The sequence below is a fragment of the Uloborus diversus genome, unplaced genomic scaffold (genome assembly GCF_026930045.1).
Source record: "Uloborus diversus isolate 005 unplaced genomic scaffold, Udiv.v.3.1 scaffold_66, whole genome shotgun sequence".
NCBI classification, from domain to species: Eukaryota; Metazoa; Arthropoda; class Arachnida; order Araneae; family Uloboridae; genus Uloborus; species Uloborus diversus.
Genome location: NW_026558857.1, coordinates 1,636 through 16,990, shown reverse-complemented (window position 1 = coordinate 16,990; position 15,355 = coordinate 1,636). Strand labels below are relative to the sequence as shown.

At 36.6% G+C, this 15,355-nt stretch overlaps 1 long non-coding RNA gene across 1 annotated transcript in view; it reads right to left on the bottom strand.

Annotated features, from left to right (window-relative positions):
• Positions 1–13,970, bottom strand: part of LOC129233724 (uncharacterized) — a 53,490-nt gene extending 39,520 nt beyond the window's left edge. Inside the window, exons 1-2 of the long non-coding RNA XR_008581479.1 lie at positions 13,694–13,970; positions 12,386–12,476 (exon numbers count right to left, since the gene is read on the bottom strand). This is a non-coding gene — a long non-coding RNA (uncharacterized LOC129233724). The remainder of the gene's footprint in view (positions 1–12,385; positions 12,477–13,693) is intronic.
• Between the last annotated feature and the right edge of the window lie 1,385 nt (positions 13,971–15,355).

The following is a 15,355-nucleotide window of genomic DNA, read 5'->3' as shown; positions in this document are numbered from 1 at the left end:
AAGTTACACCATTTTCAGCGTCCGGTTTTGGGGGGAGGGCGGAAGAAGGTGGTAAATTAGTGGTTTTTATCAGTTTTTCCGAAATATTTAGAAAACTATGGTGTTTAGCGCGAAAAATGCAATATCATAGCTGCCAACCTCAAGATAAAAAAATAGGAGCAATGAGGGTTAAAATAGGAGCACCAAATCGTGGCCTGTGCTAAACCTTTCTTCTGTACCGTAAGCTTCTATAAGTTCTAAGCACCATTACAATGCGTTTCTGAATTTTCATGTTAGATTTTCAACAAAACTACAACCAAGTTTAAAATAAAAATATTTTACATTAAAAAAGCATCATTACGTAAGTACATATTGAAAATTAAAAAAAAAAACATGATTACTTTTTGATTTAATAAAACTGCAACTCTTTTTTAAAATATTCCTTTATACATATCCTACATGTATCGAAAATGCATTGTATAAGAACATATTGAAGATTTAAAAAAAAAAAAAAACACGATTACTTCTTATACTTGGAAGTAAAGCAACTTCATAGTAAAGGTCAAGACTTGGAAGTCTTCTAACTGGCCAGTGGCCACTAGACTCCAAAAACTTAGTGGCCACAACTGTCACCAAGTTTTGAACCACAAACTGGAGGGAGATGGGGCAGTTTTTACAACTTTCATGAAAAAAATATATAGATGAATAGGACTTCACACATTTTAAAATAGAGTCATTCAATACTTTTTTTGTACATGGAAAATTCAAGTTAAAATAGATTTCTGATTTATTAAAAAAAATAAATAAATAAATGAGAAGTCAGCAGGAACCTTCATTTTAGATGAAATGGTTTCAGCTTATAACAAATCCTCCGAGGCAATAAGGATCAAATACAGATAAAATTTCTCTTTCAAAAAAATAATTGAAAAAAAAAACATAACTTTTTGCCTTTTGTTATTTTTAATAGTTTGCATTGAGACAAACAACCAATTCTGTTTTCGGAAACTTAGGCTATTAATAGTCTTGTCTACTTCCATGTTGCAAATGACCAAACATGGCAACAATGCAAAAAATTTAAGATGATAGATTTTTGAATTTGTTGCATTAAAAGTAATTATAAATAATTAATAATCCTTAAAAAAAACTAAAATTTAGATGAAATAGACAGTTTTTAGCACATTAGCATCCAAACCAATCAGGATAACATAATATTCTGAAGAAAATTTTTTTTCATTTTTCAAGAAAAAAATTAAGAATTTTCCGGAAAAAAAAAGAAGCCCATTTCGCATTATTTTCAATAGTTTGCATTGCAATAAACATCTAATTCCGATTTTGAAAACTTGGCCACTTTAAGAGTTATGTGTACTTAAATCTCGCAAATGACCAAATATGGCGACTAAGTCAAAAATTCAGATACAAAATTTTGAATTTGTTGCATGAAAATAATTTGAAAATAAAAAATCCCCATGAAACTACAATTTAATTGAGAATCTTTAGCACATTCGTGTCCAAAGCAATAGGGATAAGATGAAATTTTAAATAGTATACTTGTTTTCATTTCTCAATAAAATTATTTAAAATAACCAAAAAAAAAAACATTTTGCAGCACATTTTGCTGATTTTCATTAGTTTGCAGTTAAAAGAAACCCCCAATTCTGCTTTGTCTTTGAAAACGAAAGCATAAGCATCGTCTACTTCCATCTTCTGAATGACTAAACATGGCGGCTACGTTTTGCACGTAGCTGAAATGCTCAATGAAAAAACGATGTTCTCCGATCGATTAGCGCTCCCACTCAGTGTTTATCTTGACACTAATGCTTCCAGGGCATACAATTGCCTCATCTTTTGTTGAGTTTGTGCATAATTCCTACCTTCCAGGATAGGGAAATTTCTTCTTTTTCCTCAGAAATCGAAAAGTGTACAAGCAAAGTCAAAAAACAGAGTTTTTTTGGAATAAATCGGATTTTCGGAGTATGCAATAAAAATCGGAGAAACTCCGGGAAAAACGGAGCACTTGGCAGCTATGCAATATACAAAATAATCTACACTAAATTTCGAACAAAATGGTCCTAAACATTATTTTGTTAAGTGAATGGTTGCAGATTTACGGCAGGTGAAAAATAGAATTTTTTCGTATTATTTTAGATTTTTCGAAAAAAATATTGGTTATCACTCAGAAAACTAATTTTTTGTATGAGGAGTGTTTTGTAAGAGCAAATTGCGATTTATAGGGCCGGTGGTATGTTTGTGATAAGCCTTTGAAGGAATGACAACCTCACCACCTCCTCAAGGGGCTCTACTTTTAAGGGAAAAGAAGCATTCATGGACCATAGCTATATAAATTTGCGGCACGGAGAAACACAAACTTTCTCTAGACAATGCCGCAATAAGAATGAACATATTTTATATAAACATAAATGATTTTTCAAATTATAAAAATTCAAAACAATTATGATTTATAGTTATATCATTTTTCCTGATAACATTTTTATAATTTCAGCTTTTGAAGTTTTGTCTTTTGAAAATAGGCATATTTGCCTGTATATTGCAACCATATTTTATTGTGTTATATTTTTGACGTTCGTAAACTGAGTTCAATACTAATATTTAATACAAATGTAGAACGTTGAATGCGACATATTGTGATGTAAAGTAATCACCAGCATTCAGTCCTCTTCAAGCATACCACCGTCCTCTTCTAGATCTTCGTCTATGATATTAGTGTCCTTGTTATTACTTCCTAGACCTGAGCAATTGCTGCACATGCTTGAGCAGTTTCGAGTACTTCTGCACTCGCAGTTACGGAAGCATTCGGCTTTGTAAACGCGCACTATGAGGGAAAGTAATTCCTAGGGAGCTGCAGAACACATTGTTGTAATTGGTGTCAGGTATTCACCAATCTTCTTCCACCCCCACTGGAGATAAATTCTTTTTCACATCCAGCCGCTGCTGAACCTGGTGGTAGGTTCTAGATGAATGCTGCCTGGTTGCTGCTGAAGTGGGGGAAAGTCAACTTGTGTGCGTGTGTGTGCATGAACAATGAATGTATGGGCTGTTTTGCAATAGCCTGCAAGTAACACTGGTAGTGAAAGCTATCTAGATCTTCAGTATTCTTTGCTCCAAACATCGCAAGAAAGAAATACTTTCCTGCGTCAGTCACTGAACAAGGGGTCAGCTTTGGAATCGTTAAAGACTTGGAAGCTTCGTATGAAGAGCGTTGTTGGCTTACACTTTCCTATACGGTGAAATGTTTCCCTTCTTGTAGATAGATGGTACATTGTCACATTCTGTGAAGGCGTACATTGCAAAGAGTACACCCTTCATATCTCCAATACTTCGCTGAATGTCCGAGACAGTGCACACCTTCTCCTGCTGATTGCCTTTCCTTGGTACCACCATTTTCAATTTGTTTTCTGATGGTGTGTGAACATTCAACAAGAATAGTAAGTTCATGTCATCGCCGATCACACAAGCTTCAACTCCATTCTTAGCTTTATCAATAGCTGTTAAAACTATTAATAAGTCAGGTCACCCAATGCTTGACGAACTGTGCAACTGCCTCTTTTCAAATACATTGTCGGGAGAGAAATAAGGGCAATTTTGCTCCTAGTGTTAGCAAGACATTCACTTTGCTTGATACTTACACTGATTGAGTCTTCAACTTTGACTTCAACGTTAGTGGCAGAACGTGATCTACGTAATTGGTCTTCATCTTTTGTGGTTCCTTTCTCGTATTTATCAAAAACAAGTTGCTGGCCTATAATGAGCAATTACGTAATTTATGTATTCCTTGCAAATCTATTTGAAGGTAGCTGGGAAACGTCAGAAAACACGATGAAGAAGGTGGTGATCTTCATCAATGATGTAGGACACTTTTTCTAAATCTGGGGTGACCGATGATTCATTTGAATCTGGAACCAAAACAGACACCATTGAAGATTTGCTCCCCTTCCTTATCAAGCCAGATTTGTCGAACAAGGATGGAGGATATGCACGTAATTGAAATTAAAATACAGTCGAGCCCGCTTATTAGAATATCGATTAAAAGAATATCCTGCTTAATTATAATACATTTTCAATGTACCAAACCAATGTAATGTGTTATTTATTTTTATTTCGGTTTTTGGAATATCCCGCTCATTAGAATATTTTTTCGTGGCAAAATGGCTATTCACTTAAGCGGGTTTGACAGTATTTCTTAAAGTCTCTCATATTTTCTTACAGTGCACACCATCCGATGTGAGAGATTATTAATCAGGGGTGCATGTGAGCTCAAGTAAAATTTTCTAAAGGCAGTGTGAAATTTTCTGAAACTATGAGGAAGCTCAGGCCTTTCCCCTCCCCAGTAAAAACTCTTCAAATATGCATACAAAAATCTTTCAAATCATTAATAAAAATGATATTAGAAGTTTTTTTTTAGTTATATTTTAAAATAATTTTTCAGTTTTAGAATGTGTTGTCAACCTAAAATTTTCGAAATTTTCTGAAATTTCCGATCAAAAACATCCCTGGTACTAGGGTTCCCACACATAGTGGTGCTGTTAGACTTGGTAAAGGGGGCTAGAGACTGAACAGCAAACTTTCCTTTCAAGTGTATCTCTGAATGTTTTGTTCTCAATCTTTTTTAAAGCTAGTACTCTAACTTCAAGTGCTTTATCACAGTTCACGCAAATTGCAGAAAACCGATTCTCATTCCCAGTATTTCTAAGTTTCTAACCCCATGTGGTGCCTCTTAGTTTCTTTTAGACTAGAATACGATTGTACAATATTACTTTTTAATAAAATTGTTTAGTTATTTCTGTTTACGATAGTAGTTAGAATTCCATTTTCTAAAAAAAACTTAAAAATGCGAAAATTTTCTACTTTTACATCCGCCGTAACTATGGACCCGTTCACTTAACAAAATAATGCTTAGGACCATTTTGTTCGTAATTTAGAGTAGATTATTTTGTATATTGCACTTTTTGCTCTAAATGCCATAGTTTTTGTCATATATCGATATGTAACCGGTTAGCGGTAACCGTAACTGTTACCTTTGTGCGTGAAGTTTCAGTTCTAGTTCTATTCGTGAGGTATATAGTTGTGTATGTGTGTTCGTGATGTGAGTAATGTGTAATAAAAGTATTGTGCCGTAATAAATTATGCCTCGCCTCTGCTATGTGCAAATACACACATGCCCACTCCATCTCAAAGGATAAAAACATCACAGCTGGCGACGAAATGATTTACGAACCCGTGAAGTAATGAGATTCTTCAGCGGAACTCTCGTGAAGTGTTTCGACAGAATCTAATGGATTAGGATAAAGCTCGATGCAGCCATGGTCAAGGTAAAAGTTTTTTAATATCATCGTCTAGTAATATTTTATCATGGAGGCTCTGGTTCAAGCTTAATTGAGCAAAACAAACTTTTAATGGACAGATTGGCGATTACGCCAGAAACGAAACCAAATGAAGGTTCAAAAGTTTCTGTTCATTTTGAAAAGTTTGAAGAAGGTCAGGAAAGCTTCGATTCATTTCTTGAACGCTTTGAAGCATATTTAAAGGTTCAAAATGTTCCTGAAGACAGACGTGGGTTAGCTTTTATTTCTAATTTATCCCCGAAAATGTATAATTTGCTCAAGAACCTGCTAGCTCCTGATAATCCTTCGGAAAAAGATTTTGATTGCTTGAAAATTACTTTAAAAGAGCATTTAAATCCGAAACCACTAATTATACCCAGTAGACATGTGTTCTTAAATCGCAAGCAGCGGGAAGGGGAAACGGTCAGTGACTATCTGGCTGAGTTAAGATCCCTTTCAGTTCCGTGTTGCTATGGGGAAGCCATGCTCAATGTAATGTTAAGAGATGTGTTTGTTAGTGGGTTGCGGGATAAAGCTATTCTTAATAGAATTTTTGAGGAAGATGATACGAATTTAGAAGGAACGCTAAAAATTGCTTTGGCTATGGAAAAAGCTCTCAAAGGTGCATCTGAGCTTTTAGATAAAACAGTAAATGTCCATCAGATGGGAGAAAGGAAAATTGAGAGGCCAGGTGGGAAAAATAAATATAAACAAAAATGTAAACAGAAAGATGCATTCAAGGCTAAGAATAAATCGTGTTCGCGTTGCTCCGGAACGAATCATGATCGTAACAATTGTAAATTTATAACTAGTCAGTGTCATTTCTGTCAGAAGGTTGGACACATAGAGAGAGCTTGTTATGCAAAACAAAAGTCTAGAGAATGTAAACAAAGACAAGTTAGTGTCGAACTTGATTCCGAAAATGGAAACCAAAACTCGGTTCCATTACATAGCATTATTTCGGAGGAGGGGAAAAGACCTCCAATAATGCTGACGGTTACAGTTGAGGGCAGCCCTATAGTCATGGAGTTAGATACTGGCGGAGCGGTTTCTGTGATGAATATAAAGAAGTTCAGGGAAATTTCTAAGAAACCTTTGCAAAAGACTAACTTGGTTTTCACTACGTATAATGGGGGGAAAGTTGTACCAATGGGAGTAGTAAATGTAAACGTTGAATATAACAATCAAAAATTGAAATTAAATTTATACATTGTTAGGGAAGACTTAGACACCATTTTAGGTAGGGAATGGATTTTCAAAATCAAAATAAATTGGAATTCAATTAAATCAATTCGTGCACATGGGAAATATGATCTCAGTAAACTACTTAATGAGTTTAAAGAATTGTTTGATGATAAATTAGGGGAAATAAACAATTATGAGGTAAAATTGGAACTTAAATCAGACGTTACACCGAAATTTTGCCGATCAAGGCCTGTTCCGTTCGCCTTAAAAGATCGTGTTGAACAAGAAATCGACAGATTAGAAAGGGAAGGAATTATAGAAAAGGTGGAAACATCTGAATGGGCAACGCCAGTAGTACCAGTCGTAAAATCAGATGGATCAATACGTCTGTGTGCAGACTACTCGGTAACCCTTAATCCTAGTATAATGGTACAACAACACCCTTTACCAAGGTTGGAGGAGATATTTTCTTGTCTAAATGGGGGAAAAGAATTCTCGAAATTAGATTTAAACACGCTTATTTACAACTAAAGGTTCACGAAAATAGTCAAAAACTCCTAACAATTAACACAACTAAAGGGTTGTACAAATGCAAAAGGCTTATGTATGGGCTAAACGCGGCTCCAGCTATTTGGCAGCGCTATGTTGACGGTCTGTTCCAGGGAATGGCAGGGGTTAAAGTGTTTATGGACGATGTTCGTATAACAGGACCCACTCAAGATGCACATTTTGAGGCACTGCAAACTTTTTTTCAAAAATGCAAAGAGCACGGATTAAAACTAAATTTGAGGAAAAGTAAATTTTTTGAGGAAGAGATTAATTTTTTGGGTCACAAGATTGACTCCAAGGGTTTGCATAAAACAGATGAAAAAGTCTGTGCAATAGCGAGTGCCCCTAAACCAAAAAATGTGCAAGAAGTTAAAAGTTTTCTGGGGTTAGTACAATTTTATGGGAAATTTTGTCCAAATTTGGCCACAATTGCTAATCCGTTGAATAATTTAATGAAAAAAGAAACAAAGTTCATCTGGTCGAAGGACTGTGAACAGTCATTCCATAACATTAAAAAGGTGATTTGTTCCCCACTAATTCTGGTGCACTATGACCCTGCACTTCCAGTAACATTGGCAACCGACGCGAGTCCAGTAGGGTTAGGCGCGGTGCTATCCCACAAAATGTCCGACGGAACAGAAAGACCTATAGCTTTTGCATCAAGAACTCTTAACAACGCAGAGAAAAAAATATTCACAAATTGATAAGGAAGCCCTTGCAATTGTGTGGGCAGTTAAGAGATTCTACCTATACCTGAAGGGACGAAGATTCATTCTTATAACAGATCACAAGCCATTAGTTGCAATTTTTGGATCGAAGAAAGGTCCTACCAATTTTGGCAGCAACACGACTTCTTCACTATGCTTTGACTCTTCAATCCTTCCAATTCGACATCATCTACCGTAACACCAAGGACCATGGGAATGCTGATTTTCTCTCAAGGTTACCGACTCAGTCAGAGGAACTGGAAGTCCGAGATGATGTTACGCTCTTCCAACTGCAACAGATTGAGACACTCCCAGTCACTGCCAGGGAATTAGCCAAAGGAACAGAGGAAGATGAAGAAAGCAGACCACTGTTGCAGGCACTTCGAAGTGGAGAGGGTCTGAAGGGGAAGGAAGCGGAATACAGTCTCCAAGATGGCTGCATTCATGTACGGATCTAGAGTCATGGTTCCAAAACAATTCCAGAGCCGGGTGCTACAAGAGTTACACGAAGGGCATTTAGGGATTGTAAAGATGAAAGCGATAGCAAGATCGTTCGTGTTTTGGAAGAACATAGACAGGGATATAGAAGAAGCAGTAAAGAATTGTGTCCACTGCGCGCAAATTAAAACAGATCCCCAAAAAGCCAAAGTCCACCATTGGGAGTACCCAAGCAAACCTTGGGAGAGGCTACATGTTGATTTTGCTGGGCCATTGTTCGGATATATGTATCTGATCATCGTGGATGCACATTCTAAATGGCTGGAAGCGTATCCAATGAAGAATACAACAGCATTGAAGACGATCGAATGTCTTAGGGACTGCTTCGCGAGGTTTGGACTTCCACTGATGATAGTTAGTGACAACGGGCCTCAGTTCAAGTCCGATGAATTTAAGATCTTCCTGAGCCGGAACGGGATTAAGCATAGACCTTCAGCTCCATTCAAGCCTTCCAGCAATGGTCAAGCTGAAAGGTATGTGTTTACCGTCAAGCAATCTCTTCGCGCCATGAAGGAATACCCCGGCACCATTCAGCAAAAGCTCAGCACCTTCCTGATGCAGTATAGGAAGGCTCCGAACATGACCTCCCTCCACAGCCGGCAATGCTGCTGATGAAGCGTGAGATCCGGACACGCATCGACCTGGTGAAACCGGATCTGCACGCCAGGGTCCAAGACAGGATTAGGAAGGATAACTTTCAGTTCTCGGATCGTGTCTTTCGCATAGGGGACAACGTGGCAGTGCGCAACTACCGTCACGGTGATAAAAGATGGAAGTTCGGGAAAGTTGTCAGTAAAGACGGACAACTCCACTATACCATCAACGTCAATGGGCAACTGTGGCGGCGCCACGTTGACCAAATGAGGGACGGTGGGAATCTGGAGAACCAGGAATGGGAACGAATCGGCAAGGCTCCAAATCTTGCTCCAGGGCCCACTGTTCTACTACGACAACAGCAGCGGATGCTACAACAAATGGGAGTTCAGCAGAGCCACCAGCTGAACCAGTCGTCTTGCCGGCCAACACCAACCAGGCTGAACCAGCGACAGATGGCAACACCACCGCAGCCAGTCCTGTGTCGTCAACAGCAGATCCGCCTCCTCTGCGCAGATCCACAAGATCTAGAAAAGCTCCACAGAGACTGGATTTGTAAAGGGGAAGGGATGTCATATATCGATATGTAACCGGTTAGCGGTAACCGTAACTGTTACCTTTGTGCGTGAAGTTTCAGTTCTAGTTCTATTCGTGAGGTATATAGTTGTGTATGTGTGTTCGTGATGTGAGTAATGTGTAATAAAAGTATTGTGCCGTAATAAATTATGCCTCGCCTCTGCTATGTGCAAATACACACATGCCCACTCCATCTCAAAGGATAAAAACATCACAGTTTTTTAAATATTTCCAAAAAACTGATAAAAACTACTAATTTACCAACTTCTTCCCCCCTCCCCCCAAAACCCGACGCTGAAAACGGTGTAACTTTTTACCAAACAATATGTGGACAGTATACAACAATTTGGAGTTGAAGGGAAACTTTTACTTTGGATGCTGAGGTTTATGTCTAATTGCACTGTACTATATTTGCCGCAAATTTAGAGACGGATACAAAAGGAAGAACCGTATGTAATACACTGGAAAAATTTTCTGATGAGAAAGAAATTCCACTGAAGAATATTATATCAGCTGCTACGGATGGCGCTCCGGCTGTGACCGGACGTTACAAAGGCTTCATGGCGCACTTAAAAAATAAAATTCCAGGTGTGTTCGCTGTACATTGCGTCATTCATAGACAACATTTGGTTGCGAAAAACTTGAGTGAGCGCCTCTCTCAATCACTGCAATACATCATCAAAGCGGCCGATAAAATCCCAAAAAGCGCTTTAAATGACAGATTATTTAATCAGCTTCGTGTTGCTAATGATGGAGACTTCGACCGATTGCTATAGCACACAGGAGTGAGTTGCTTATCAAGAGGTAACTGTCTGACTCGATTTTACAATCTATTTGACTCTGTGATAGAGTTCTAGGAAAACAAAGACATAGAATTGCACGACAACCTCATCACTGCAAAGAATGATACTGCGTACTTGACAGACCTGTATAAATTATTTAATGATGTCAATCTCCAACTTCAAGGTAACAACTTGAATTTGATTAAAACAAAAAATGTCATTGCTGCTTTTGTAGCCAAATTGCTCTTATACAAGAATAATATCGGCAGACGTGAGTTTCTCAATTTCCCTAATTTGTCAGCAGCATCGTTCAACGACGACGACTTGCTTGTTTACTGCCAACATTTGGAGAACCTCCACAGTCATTTCGGAGAACGATTCCAGGACATTTCAAAATTGAAAATACCGGAGTGAGTGTTGGATCCTTTTTCAAATGTCAACACAGCAGGATCACCCCAGCTGGAGGAAGAACTCATCGAACTGATAACGAACGAGAAATAAAAATAAAATTCAAAAATGGATACCAAGAATTTTGGCTACAAAAGCCAAACCCGCAATTGTACCATGGATTGTGGTTCAACGTTCAATGATTTTTGACAGCATTCCCAACATCGTATTTGTGGTGAACGTGGATTTAGTGCTGTGGCAACGTTGTTAACTAAAAAGAGAACTCGGTTGCAAATTACCAAACGCAGTGACTTACGGCTGTTTTTGAGCAAATTCGAGCCTGATATAAACAAACTTGTTGAAAATCATAAAATTCATCCTTCACATTTGATTAGTTTTAAAATTCAAATTGTAATGTTTGCATGAATAAAAGTTTTCCTAATATTACAAAATGGTATTTTACATTACCCTCATCAGAAAGTCTTATTTTCACATGACGCACATAATTTAATCATTAAAATAATGACTGCAATTGCGATTCTTAAGACGTAGTAAAGTAAAAAAAAAATGGGGGGGGGGGGGGGAGCGAGAAAATAATTCTCGAAGTGCGCGTTAGGCAAAATAAGTTTGAGAACATCTGTATTAAACTATGATTAAAAAAAATACAAATATTTAAACGCGATTGGAACAAAAATTTCGAACATCTGGATTTTTATAAAAATATTTGAAAATTGACCATTTTTTACCTTTTTTCAAACTTTGCTGCCAATGCACGATCTGAAGATATAATTATATTTTTTTTCTTAAAACTATTTTCCCCCATATTTAAGATGGCAATACACAACTTTTTTTTGCTATTAGAAGTTGCTTCTCGGTAATATCCTTTTTTCGGCCAACCCAAGCGTATATATGTGTGCATGTTTCTCATGCAATTCCACAGTTTACGTCAGATCTTGACAGACTTTTGGCAGGGAGGTACTCTGTCACCCGTGAAATAACCTAGGGGCGTTTTTAACGCCAAAAGAGTACGGTACTGTTCGAGTTTTAATTATAGGACCTAAAAATGATATTTGTTTTTTATACATATTGTGAGGGCAAAAAAAAAAATGCTCCAAAAAATTATAATAAAATATTCACTGAAACCCTTTATTTTCCTGCATTTGATAAAAATTTGATCCACTGTTCGAAGGTAATTAGAACGTGAATTATAACTGTTTTTTTTAAACTAACGTTAAAATGTAAGTAAGCCTGCAATCAGAAGTTTATTGTTGATCACTGTCATTGTTGAGCAATGTTTTTATTAAAATTTGTAGTGTGAAGGAAACCATTGAGAAGAAATATCTGTTGCCTTTTTCTCCAATATGTATGAATAAAATTCCGTTTTTTTTTTTTTTTTGTTTTGTTTTTAGGTTTTCCTGTAATCTGAGATTTAAAAATTTTTCCTTTGCAGATATTGTCTTTTACTTTCTTGCTGCATCACTAAATTCCATTGGCAAGATGAAATGGGAAGGGAAAAGTCCGTTTTTTAATTAATGCTCATTATATACAAGTCTCATTGATTTTTATGTATACTTTTTTTTATATTTTCGAATTAGATTTGAAATTGTCATGAGTATTTGAGGAAAGGAATCTAGAAAAAAATACAAAAGGAAAAGAAAAATAAATACTCTATTCACTGCTACTATGTTTTAAAAACAGTTAAGGAATACAGTATTTCTGAAACTGACTTATTGCAGTATCCTAAGCAGTGGGGCAAAACATGCATGTGAGTGGAAAAAATGGAACTTACCTGTTAGAAAACTTAAACGATACCAGGTTTTTCTTTCACTGATGAGGCAGCTGATAACTCGGCTGATTTTGGTAACTTCGGAATTTTGATGCTGAAATAAAATGATAAAAATAAGAAAGTTTGTAATGCATATACATTTAAGGAACTGTTGGATTTAAGAAGGTTACGATTATCCAAGAACATTTTGCACTCTCGATACATATCTAAGAATTTTATTAGGTTTGTAAACATAAATAATGTATACAAAATAATACTAACTTTTAAATGTAACATGTAGAACCAGCCTAGGTAATACACATTAAAGACCTTTAGTTAGACACTGATCTTACTAATAAATATCAAAGTATTTTATTAATTCAAATAAAATCACAACTAGCCTTGATGAGTATTCATCAGTACCAGTTCTGCTCGTTTCTTTGGGGAGAACTTCTTAAATAGCATTCATGCTTAAAGAGAAGAACATTCTATCATTGAATGTTCTACTCCGCTCGTCGAGCTTTAAACTTGATTAACTCCAGATCCCATTCAGGTTCATCAGAATGCTGAATTTCGTTTGAATCGCTGCACTATCTTTACATGTAGAGTAAAAACCTGGATATCAGAAGTCCTCATTGGAGTCCAACTGCATAATTTCTATGTAAATCTGGTGAGCAATTTTTTGCTATATGGGAGCCTCACTTAACAGATAAGAAATGCCCGACTGTGCAAGAGATACTTAAAAAGAAAACCTAATAATTGCACTACTTCATTTGGAGCGTTTAAAACCAATATTCAATCAGCGCAAGTTTCCATTAAGAGTCAAGTTGTACAATAAGTTTTGTGCGAGTCCCTGCATCACCTTTGAGATACAGCAGTCACATTCAACGGCAGAAAATGGCACCAATAGTGATATGTTCCCAAAACCATTTAGCATTATTTTCTTTATATACTTTTTTTCTCATAATGAGTTTCGATTCTTTGCATTACTCTTTGTATTAGAGAGCCCGCAGAAAACCAATAAATAAAATAAATAATAAGTGTTCACTCGTATTCAGATACAATCACAATATTTGAACTGCTGAAACGAACAATTTTCCAAAAACTGCTAAAATGGTTTCAGTGTCCCCTAAAACGGGTAGATCCGCCGAAACTCAAAGCCTTTCGAGCGTTATGTTGTTTTATTCATCCCTGGGTAGCTGAATGTTTTGCATTCTTCGCATACTGGTTCTCTGATTTCAGTTTTGTTTGAGTAAGCAGAAAGAAAAAGTACCATACATAAACCATAGTGTAGCGATGTGAGTAATACAATGACTCGAGGCGGATACAAACCAGACATGTTTATTTGACTACGGACGATCACACACTACGCGGGAGGTAACTGCCGACTGTGTAGAGACACAACTGTCACATGTTCAATAGGCACAAGTGTGACGTATGCGACATCTTCCCCTGTAAAAATAAAAAAAAACACAGAACATACAATATTACAAGAAACAATTAAAGAGAGTTTATAAGTCCAGTCTATTAGGTGGCCTGACAATGCGGCCCGATTTGGTTTCGACAAGTTTGGGAGAAGGTTTGGAGAGTTTTGTTGGTGAGGTGTGTCTTAGAGCTGGTGAAGTTACTGGAGGTGGGGGGCAATGAATGGACTTCTGCAGGTGACTTGTCGAACTTAAAGTCAACAAAACTTTTCTGGGAAACAGGAAGGTCTGCTAATGTTGGGGCGACTTGAATAGTGTTTCGCCGGAATACTTGCTCTCCACTTTTAATGATAGCGGATCTTGGATTGACCATTTTTTCTACCTCTCCTCCGATCCATCTTTTATGATCTTTTTGCACTCTGACGTGATCACCAGGACTGATTGTATAAGCGGAATCTTTTGTACGTCGATTAGCGAATTTTTCATCCGTGCTGCTTCCGGTAATGCAGACGCATTTTCAACAACTTTTGGCATTAGAGCTTCTTTAGTAGTGGGCAGAAGTGATCTGGTTTTTTCTGCTCATTAAGCGTTGATTGGCGGACATGAGATTGTTTTCTCTTGGGGTGTTACGGATATTTACCAGAGCTAAAGCAATGTCTGTGTTATTTTTATAACGTTTTTGAAGAACAGTTTTTGCTGCTTGAACAGCTCTTTCTGCTAAGCCATTCGATTGACCATGATATGGACTGGAGGTTTCTCTTTTTATATCCCAGTCTTTTAGAAATGCTTTGAAAGGTCTGGAAGAAAATTGGGGTCCATTATCTGATTCCAAGACTTCGGGAATTCCGTGTACAGAAAACCACCTTTTTAAAACTTTTATGCAGTCATAAGAAGTAGGACTTTTCAATTTTTGAAAGTCGTAGAACCCGGAATAACTATCTGAGATAACAAAATATATTTTTTTATTAAACTCGAAAAGATCTGAACAAACCCTTTGAAATGGGTATTCAGGTATAGGTGTTTTGACATTAATAGTACAACTAATTGCGTGTTATATACTATAACAGTCCTCTTGCAGGGTGGCGACAGGAACCGGAAAAAAAGTTCCCTGACTTTTCCCTGATTAAGTTCACTAAATTTCCCTGATTTATGTTACCGATGATAATGGTTTCCTTTCTTTGCCCTACCCGAAAAGCATTGCATATTAAATAAAATGCAGTGTTTAGAGCGGTTTAAGCTGTTAATAAAGAATATATTTTGAAAAGATGCACTTTTTTTTGTTAAAAATAGTATATATAGTTAAAAATAGTAATAGTATAAATTATTGACAGAAAGAGAAAAATTGTAGGCAATCTAAAACAAATACTTTACTTCCAGGAACCAGTTAACATAAGAATTCTAAGAAATTATTAAAACCACTCCTAAAGACATATCTAATCATGATAAAACTAAAAAAATTAAATGGAAATAATCTTGAACAGAATTTTCAAGCAGTTTATTTGTTGCTGCAAAAATAACAAGTGACAGTTAAAATATAGAAGTTATGTAGTTTTACTTACGGAAATAATAC